Raw genomic sequence first — 9,210 nt, forward strand, 5'->3', positions numbered from 1 at the left:
AACATTGTCCATAGGGTCGCGATGGGTCGGACACGACTTCGCAACTAACAACAACAACAACAAACACATAAAGAAACACTTTTGGTTAGACTACAGAGCTGAAAGATCCAAAATAAGAGTTCTCTCTCTTATACTTTGTTTCTAGGGAGATTCAAGTCGCCGGGAGTCTTTTATTCAGCTGCCGAACATTTCCGCGCGAGGGAGAGCAGGACACTTCCCGAAATATCAAGGGAACCTCCCCCCTCCCGGCTTTAGATTGTTTCTGGAATGTTCGTTTGTTCCACAAAGATTCTGTGGAGAAGCAGTTGCATATTAATCATCTTGCATTCACAGCGACAGACTGGCAACAATTATTGCACCTGCTAGAACGTTCTTGGAATTAGAATATTAAACCTAAAACAAAATACGAGGGTTTCTACCTGCACCCTTAGGAAATTATCTGAGGCATAAGCACCTTTAGTTACAGAGGCTTGAATGTAAAATGATTAGAGAGATTCTTGACTAATTGTTTTACCTGAACTTGCGTTTTGTCTTTTGTTTGAAAGGGGAATTTCCCTACCATTAATTTCCTTTCTAGCTCCTAGGTGTTCTAAAATCGCTTTGCCTCTCCTCTCCGTTCAAGTCACAGAGGAAAAGCTAAATTGCGTCCTCTTACATCCTCTCTATTTTCTTACACGGCAGAGATTCGTTGATTTCCACCGGCCCTTCCTTTTTACACCCCACTTTCGATCATTCATCATCAAATATCACCTACAGTACGTAATTGTAGGTAGGTAGTCAAATAAGTAATCCTACAGTTCACTGCCTGCTGCACCTGAAGCATCTGGGCACGCTTCAGGAATACATCTAAACGTGAAAAAACTCGAACACTTAAGAGCACACAGGCGTGTTTGATTATTTTTTTGTTTGTCTGTTTGTTTGTTTAGTAGTTTGTAGCCTCCTAGCATTTACATTCATAAAGTTAGGAACGCATCCCTGAATTCTAGATATAGCGGGGTGAAGAAGAAATCATAGCTGGGGGAAACCACTTTCCATGTGGCAGATTCAGGCTGCTTCACCCCTCTTTTAAGAAAGAGGACGTTCAAGCAAACGGATCTCTCTCATCGGAAATATTCAGGCAACGAGGTCTTAAGGACATTAATTGGGAAGCAAAAAGCAACACTGCATTCAGCCTGAGCTTCAACGTCCCGAGAAGTCCGTCCAGATTTGCAGATATACAAAGTTCAAATGCACTTTTGCTTGTACATTTTGCTTGTCCTTTTTCTTTTCTTTTCTCTGATTTTAGAGACGTCAAGCGAATGGCCGTTTTAAGTCTTCCTTCCTTCCTTCCTTCCTTCCTTCCTTCCTTCCTTCCTTCCTTCCTTCCTTCCTTCCTTCCTTCCTTCCTTCCTTCCTTCCTTCCTTCCTTCCTTCCTTCCCTCCCTCCCGGCTTTTTCCCGCGAAGGTTCTCCAGGTTAGACGAGCGACATTCCTCGGCTTTTCAACGCGGCTGGCAGCAGGCGCCTGCGCCCTGCGGCTTCCTCGCTGCCTTTGGAGCCAATTTCGAAGGCTTGGCGAGGACTTCTCCAAGGCGAGGAGGCGGGGCTCTCTGGCCTCCAGATTGGTTCCCAGCCGGCCTGGGGCAGCGTTCAAACCAGGGGAGCGGGGAGGCGGGGAGGCTTAATCAAAACCACAGCGCTTCACTCCGAAGTCTTCTCCCTCGAACTTAGCTCACCATTTCTCCGTCAGGAAATCGGAGCTGAAGACCCAGCTCTAAAGGCAAAGGGCGCTCGCTCTGCCTCCCTCCCATTTCTGTGATTTTAACAGTGGCCCGGGGAATTCACGTGTCCTTAGGAGCGGGACAGCGGTCTTTTGAATTCAGTTTCCAGGCTGTGCATAAGTAGGACTGGAAATCAGAGGCATTCAAATAGCGCAGTCAGAGAGGCTTAATGAAGACCGGGCTGATGTTCCTGTTGAGAAAAGTGTGTTTTATGGTCCAGCAACGCCGTTCTGAATAGTCCATGTGCTAGCACTTGATATCCTTGTAAAACAATATTACAAACTGTCACAGATCTTGCCTTTGTTACCCCCCCTCTCTCTCTCTCTCACACACACACACACACACACAGAGAGAGAGAGAGAGAGAGAGAGAGAGAGAGAGAGAGAGAGAGAGAGAGAGAGAGAGAGAGAGAGAGAGAGAGAGAGAGAGAGAGAGAAGATCAGCTATAAGCTTAGACCAGGGGTCTTCAAACTTGGCCCTTTTATGACTTGTGGACTTCAGCTCCCAGAATTCCTCAGCCAGGCATGCCTGGCTGAGGAATTCTGGGAGTTGAAGTCCACAAGTCATAAAAGGGCCAAGTTTGAAGACCCCTGACTTAGACATTTACACCCCAACAGGAGAAACTTTGTGCACATTACAACACGGGATTTATTCAAGAAAAACAACAAGAAGAAAATTGATCTTTGATATCCTGACATTGAAACTCATCCATCCAAATTCCTCTTTGATTTCTAATAGATTTACAAAAATGCCAAACCTAGATTTCAGGTGACAAAATGCTTCTAAGGTCCTGTGTTCAAGTCCCTAGCATTTATTCAGTTCATTTAGAGATGGCAAGTATTTTCTCAAGCTATTAAGCACCCAATCTGGAAGGAAAAAAAATAAAAAAGAAATCAGAAGCCTGGTCAGACAAACGCCTTTTATTAAAAAGCAAAAACCTCCCTGAGCTGCAGCTCATTTCATCAGATTGATGGCACCTTTTACAAGTAGTCCTCAACTTTACAACCGTTATTTAGCAACCTTGAACAATTTATAATGGCCTTGAAAAACGTTACTTGCAACCAGTCCAGCAGACCCACAGTCTAGTGATCAAAATTTGGGCTTTTGGCAACTGGCATGTATTTATGACAGCTGGAGTGCCCTGGGATCATGTGATTGCCATTTGAGATCTTCACAGGCAGCGACCTGCAAGCAAAATCAATGGGGAAAACTGGATTTATGTACTGTAATAAGTGGACTGATTCACTTAACAACCCTGGCAAAAAAGATTATAAAAATCAGGTGTGTCTCATTTAACAACTGCTTTGCTTAGCAATGGAAATGCTTGTCCCAGTGACAGCCTTAAGTTGAGGACTATCTGGGACTCCTGATTTTTTTGCCACCATAAACTGATACAGCTCTCCTACAGATCTAGAAAACAATGATTCTATTTACATTTTATTAGGTTCTGTTTTTGTGCCTTATATTGTGGACTTTACTCAGCTTTCAATGTCTTTAAAAGGACAAATCCCATCAGTATTAAATATGTATATATTTATCCTACTGAATTCACGGGAAGAAAAGCAAGGTCAAGAGCTCAGTTAACTCTTCCATTGAGTTCAGTGGGTCTGTGCTACAATTCTGTTAGTGAATTGTGTCCTTTTATGAAAGGAATGATGAAGAGCTTTTGCTCAGAGCCACTTCAGTGTAATTGCCTCCAGTCCATGAGGCAGCATGAAAGTATGCCAGCTCATCTGCCTGACCCCATTGTTGAACACTGTTCTGCTGCAGCAATTGTCCTTACAGATTTTAATATGGGATAATTTAAAGGTCCTTGTGCAGGTCTTTGTATCTTGTCTTGTAATGTGGAGCATGTATCTTTCCATGGCTCTTTGTACCACAATTAGCTTTTGTATCAATTGTACAGTTAGTGTCCGTGTTTCACTGGCATATGTTAGAGCAAGATAGCACATGGATTAGAGAGCAAACAAAAGTATATCATTTCATCAAGAGAGTAAAAGAACTGAAATGGAAATGGGCTAATCTCATAGCAAAAAGAACTGATGGCAGGTGGACCAAGTCAGTCATTAGAATGGATCCCACTTGAAAAAAAGTGTCCATAAAAAAGACCTAAAACAAGATGGGTCGATGACATCAGCAAGTATTGCGATCCCATTTGGCAAAAGAAAACTCAGGACCATATTGGTCGAAAACATGCAGAAGAGGCCTTTATCTTGCAGTGGATAGACAATGGCTAAAATAATTATGAGGTTGATGTTGTTGATGATAATGATAACGATGATGATTATTTTAAGGATTGTTGATTCCTCCTTGTATCATTTGCTGGTGAAAAAACCCCACCAATGACCAACCTTTCCCCTTAAGAAACAGAAGGGGAACATCAAATTTGCAGACAACACTAAGCTGGGAAGAATAGCTAATATCCCAGAAAATAGGCTCAAGGTCCAGATGGACCTTGACAAGCTCAAACACTGGGCCCTTTCTAACAAAATGAAATTCAATGGAGAGAAAAGTAAAGTTCTAGACCAAATGTACAGATATAAATTAGGTGAATCATGGGTCAGTAGCAGTAACTGTGAGAGGGATCTTGGAGTCCTAGTAGACAATCACTTGAACATGAGCCCGCAGTGTATGATTGCAGTCAACAAAGCCAATACAATCTTAGGCTGCATTAACAGTGGGATAGAACCAAGATCATGTGAAGTATGAGTATGGTTTATAAAGCCTTAGTAAGACCACACTTGTAATATTACATCCAGTTTTGGTCCCTAAAATATAAAAAGATTGTAAACTCTGGAAAGAGTGCAGAGAAGAGCAACAAAGATGATTAAGGGCTTGAAGACAAAAAACATATGAAGAACAGCTGCAGGAATTGGGTATGTCTAGTATAGTGAAAAGAAGGACTAGGGGTGACATGTTAGCAGAGTTCCAATATCTAAAGAGCTGCCACAAAGAAGAGGGGGTCAAGCTATTTTCAAAATCACCAGAAGGCAACACAAGAAACAATGGATGGAAATTAGTCAAGGAGAGAAGCAAGCTAGAACTAAGGAGAAATTTCCTAACAGTGAGAACAATGAACCAGTGGAACAAATTGCCTTCAGAAGTTGTGGGTGCTCCATCACTGGAGGCTTTTAAGAAGAGACTGGACAGCCACTTGTCTGGAATGGTATAGGGTCTTCTGCTTGAGCAGGAGGTTGGGGGTCCTTCCAACTATGTCATTCTGTTATTCTGAAGGAGATAAAGTTGGTCCAATTGTCAAACTCTGATCTGAAACTAATACATAGTACATGCGTGGGTATGCGTGCATCTGTGTTGGTGGTTTTGATGAGTGAAGTAATAAAACTTCTGCTTTACCGGGCAGAACCACCCTCCTCACCATGATTCAGGCACAAATTGGCCTGGCAGAATATCTCTCATTTCACTAAGCAGAACCTCCTCCTAAAGATTAAGTGCTGGAATGCCTGATCGGCAGGGGAGGATTTTGTGCAGAAAGGCAGTTGCTTGATCACTGGTGTTGGTATTGCTTCCCAGGAGAGCAGAAGAGTAGAGGTTTTTTGCTTTGCCAGGAAGTGCCCACTCACCACATGAATAAGTCTGAGGAGTGCTGACATATGTTTGGTAGCCTTCCAAAAGGTCACTGGACACTTTTCAAAAACACCCCTCCTTTCTCCCCTCACGCATGTTAATAAGAGAAGGGGGAGAAAGCAGTTGCTTGGTTTCCAGTTTTTCCCTTCCACTATACTTGCCATCTCTCCAAGTCCTAGCAGCCTAGCAGGATTGGCAGGTGAGGTGGGGAGAGTGAGGTGTTTTTTTTTTAAAAAAAAATAGAGCTCAGGTTGAGAAAACTGGAGATTCTCATTTCCAAAAGCAGAACAGCTGTGGGAAACAGATCCCAGGGACCAGAGGCACGTCTGCAGAAGCCTCAGGTAGCCCATGGGAGCAAGTAAAACCCAGCTTTTAATTACTTCATCACCAGCATAAGTGTGAATACTTCCATCTGAAGAAGATGGAAAACATACTTATAAACTGAATCAGCTAAATTAGAATGTGTGCTGCTTTTGTAGTGAGTTGGAAATGAGATAAAGACAACGTTTGGATAGTATGGCCTGCAAAAATGGCTAGTCAGGCATCATTCTGCCACAAGGAGGATGTGAGGAAGAAGCCAGACATCATCCATATGTAGTTGGATCTACAATCCTTAGAATCCCCTGTCAGCATATCCAATGGTCATATGCAGTGCTTTTTTTGTAAAAGAAAAAGGTGGCGGAACTCATGCATTGCATACAACCCGGCTTGCCTACCCTACAAGGTTCCATCCAAAAAAGGTGCCGGAACTCCGTTCTGAGCGTTCTATGAGAAAAAAAGCCCTGGTCATATGTACTGGGAATTCTGGGAACTGTTGTTCCAGGACGCTTGGTTGTACCAATTTTGGAAAGGCTGCACTGACTCAGTAACATAATTGTCATAAGCCTTTGTGAACAAAATCTTTCTTCATTAGAAACAAAACAGACCAAGTGTAGCATCCTAAATGCTCTAAAGTACAGCTCTTATCATTCCTCAGCTAGCTTGGCCAGTGGTCAGAATGGCTCGTCCCCCCACCCTCCCCTTAGGAAAGGCTGTTCTATATTCTCTAAGATGATATAGGAATGTTATTGTTGCTGCTGCTACTAACTTTTTAGATTAATCCCACTCTCTTGATGTTTTAGCTTACATAGATAAGATCAGCCTTTCAAAAGATCCCATTTGAGTAAGCCATTTATTTTAAAGAAGCTTTGTCTGGCTGCAGAATTGGATGCACACTTTATCCAGGATAAATCTGAAGAGAAATGACTGCTTTTTTCCCCACCTGTAAGTAGCAATAGCAATAGCACTTAGACTTATATACTGCTTCACAGTGCTTTGCAGCCCACTCTAACTGGTTTACAAAGTCAGCATATGGCTAGTCTTCACATCTGAAAAGGTGGGATGCTAAAGGATCATGTGAAACATTTGTTCTGCTGATTGGAAACTAAACTAAAATCACTATGAAACTTCTTAAATTGAAATATTATGTTGGTATATATCTCTTGTCCACTTGGAGATCATGCTTCTATGTTAAACTGAAGGAATTCTATCCCACCGTATTTTCTCACTGCTGCTGTTCATACTTCCATCCCATAAACCTAAATCCCACACATTTATGTTGAATTTATTGAGGTGGCTGCTGAGCCAGCAAGGATAGGAGAAACACACCATTCTTCTTTCACTGCTTGTGCACTGCTGGGCCCAACCAAGAAAGAAACTTTTCATTTTCTCCATTTTGGCTACAGGAGAAGTCATCAAAAACTGTGGCCATCAGAATGTGGAAGCTCATGACAAACCAGCTATTTCAGCATAAACAAAAGGAAGGTGTTCCTTATCCTGGAAAAACCACTGTATACAAAGCAAAAATCTATAAAAGTTGTAAAAATGTATAAGAAAACACCACATGTCATTTTTGTCTTTCCTTCAGGATTCACTTTGCTGGTGGGAAGACAATAGTCCTTGGCATGATATATGATCCTTTGGACTATGATAACAAAAATGAACCAAAGCAAAGCCTGCCCACCATAGATTACATGTATGAAAAGAAAAAAGGCATTAAAAATACAGGTAGTTCTCAACTTATGCTCACAATTGACCCCAACATTTCTGTTGCTAAGTGAGACACTTGTTAAGTGAATTTTGCCTCATTTCTTGCCACAGAAATGCCACAGTTGTTATATGAATCACTGCAGTTGTTAAGTTAGTAACACAATTGTTAAGTAAATCCAGATTCCCCATTGGCTTTGCTTGTCAGAAGGTCACAAAAGGTGATCACATGAGCCCAGTACCCTGCAACCATAATAAATACGAGTCAGTTGCCAAGCATCTGAATTTTGATCATGTGACCATGGGGATACTGCAATGATTGTAAGGGTGAAAAAAGGTCATAAGTCAATTTTTTCAGTGCTGTTGTAACTTTGAACGGTCACTAAATGAACAGTTGTAAGTCAAGGACTACCTCTAGTGAAAAGAGAGTAAGGAAAGAATTAAGAAGACCAGAGATGCAGAGAAAGAAGTCATGGGGACTGGCAAGAGGCAAGCCAGGGAACAAAACAGAAAAACTAAAATAATACAGCATAATAGCTATAACGATTGTACTGTGAATGAATGTGTAACATTTGAATAAGTAGATCTAAGTGTATATATGTGCACATACACACACACACACTCTCTCTCTCACACACAGCAAGCATGTACCAAAAGTCAAGCCCCATGTACAAAAAATATTTTATTTTTTCCATAGAAAATGTTATTGTACATAGGAGTGTTCAGAGGTCATGAGTCAAATAAGTAAGAAAGTATTTAGAAAAATGGGCAAATAATTTTGGTTATAATATACCGATTGACGAATTGGAAAATATGTGGCAAAAGGGTAGAAATTACACTATGTTATGATCTCAGAAAGCTTTACAGAATGTTGTGTTATTGGTACATGACACCAGAGAAATTATCTAGAATGCATAAAAGTATTTCAAATGTATGTTAGAAATGTGAACCACATGAAGGGAATTTTATCATGCTTGGTGAACATTTGAAACACTAAAAACATTTGTATTGAAATATATACATATACTCAGAGGATTTTAAAAATTTATATTCAGCTGAAGCTAGAACTTTCCTTTTAAGATTGATAGCTGAATAGTTAGAAAAGAGCCATGGAAGATTATTTCATTGTATGCTAGCACAGATGCAAGATTTGGCATTACCTACTATGGAGGAATGGCTGGTGAAATTGACAAAACTTGCTGAGATAGAGAGATTAACTTATTTGATTAGAGACAAGTCATTGCTGACATTCATCAGTGACTGGAACCTTTTATGGACTTTTTTGGATCAGAAAGAAAATGATTTTATGATTTATGGTATTGATGATTAAAAAAAAATAGGTTACAGAAAGTTGGGAATTGTGACGAAATTGTAGTGGTTTGACCAGGATTGTATGCATAACTCCTGAAAAGGATACTCACTTTTTAAAAATGCTGCCTTTTTTCTTTTTTTCCTATCTTCTTTTTTGGTTTTTCTTTTTACCTACTTTTTCTACTTGCTTTGCTATATTTTTTTCTGTCTTTGGATGTATTTCTTATTAACTACCTAAAATCTATTAACAAAAATTTTTTTTAAAGGAAGTGTTTAGAGGAAAATGGCAACTGATCCAAACATTTCATCTACTTTATATAATTGAAGATTTAATATAATTTATATAATTGCTTATGGGATAAGATTTGGGGTACTCTGCTTTTTGTAGGTGTATAGATGCATATCCGTGTGTGTATACACACACACACACACACAATTGTTGCTGAGTTACATCTGTCAGCTTTCTCTCTCTCTTTTGCTTGCTTATTCACAGGGCTAGTTTCCAGGGCTTCTCGTTAGAGGTGGGTTCG

The sequence above is a fragment of the Vipera ursinii genome (genome assembly GCF_947247035.1).
Source record: "Vipera ursinii genome assembly, chromosome: 2".
Lineage (NCBI taxonomy): Eukaryota > Metazoa > Chordata > Lepidosauria > Squamata > Viperidae > Vipera > Vipera ursinii.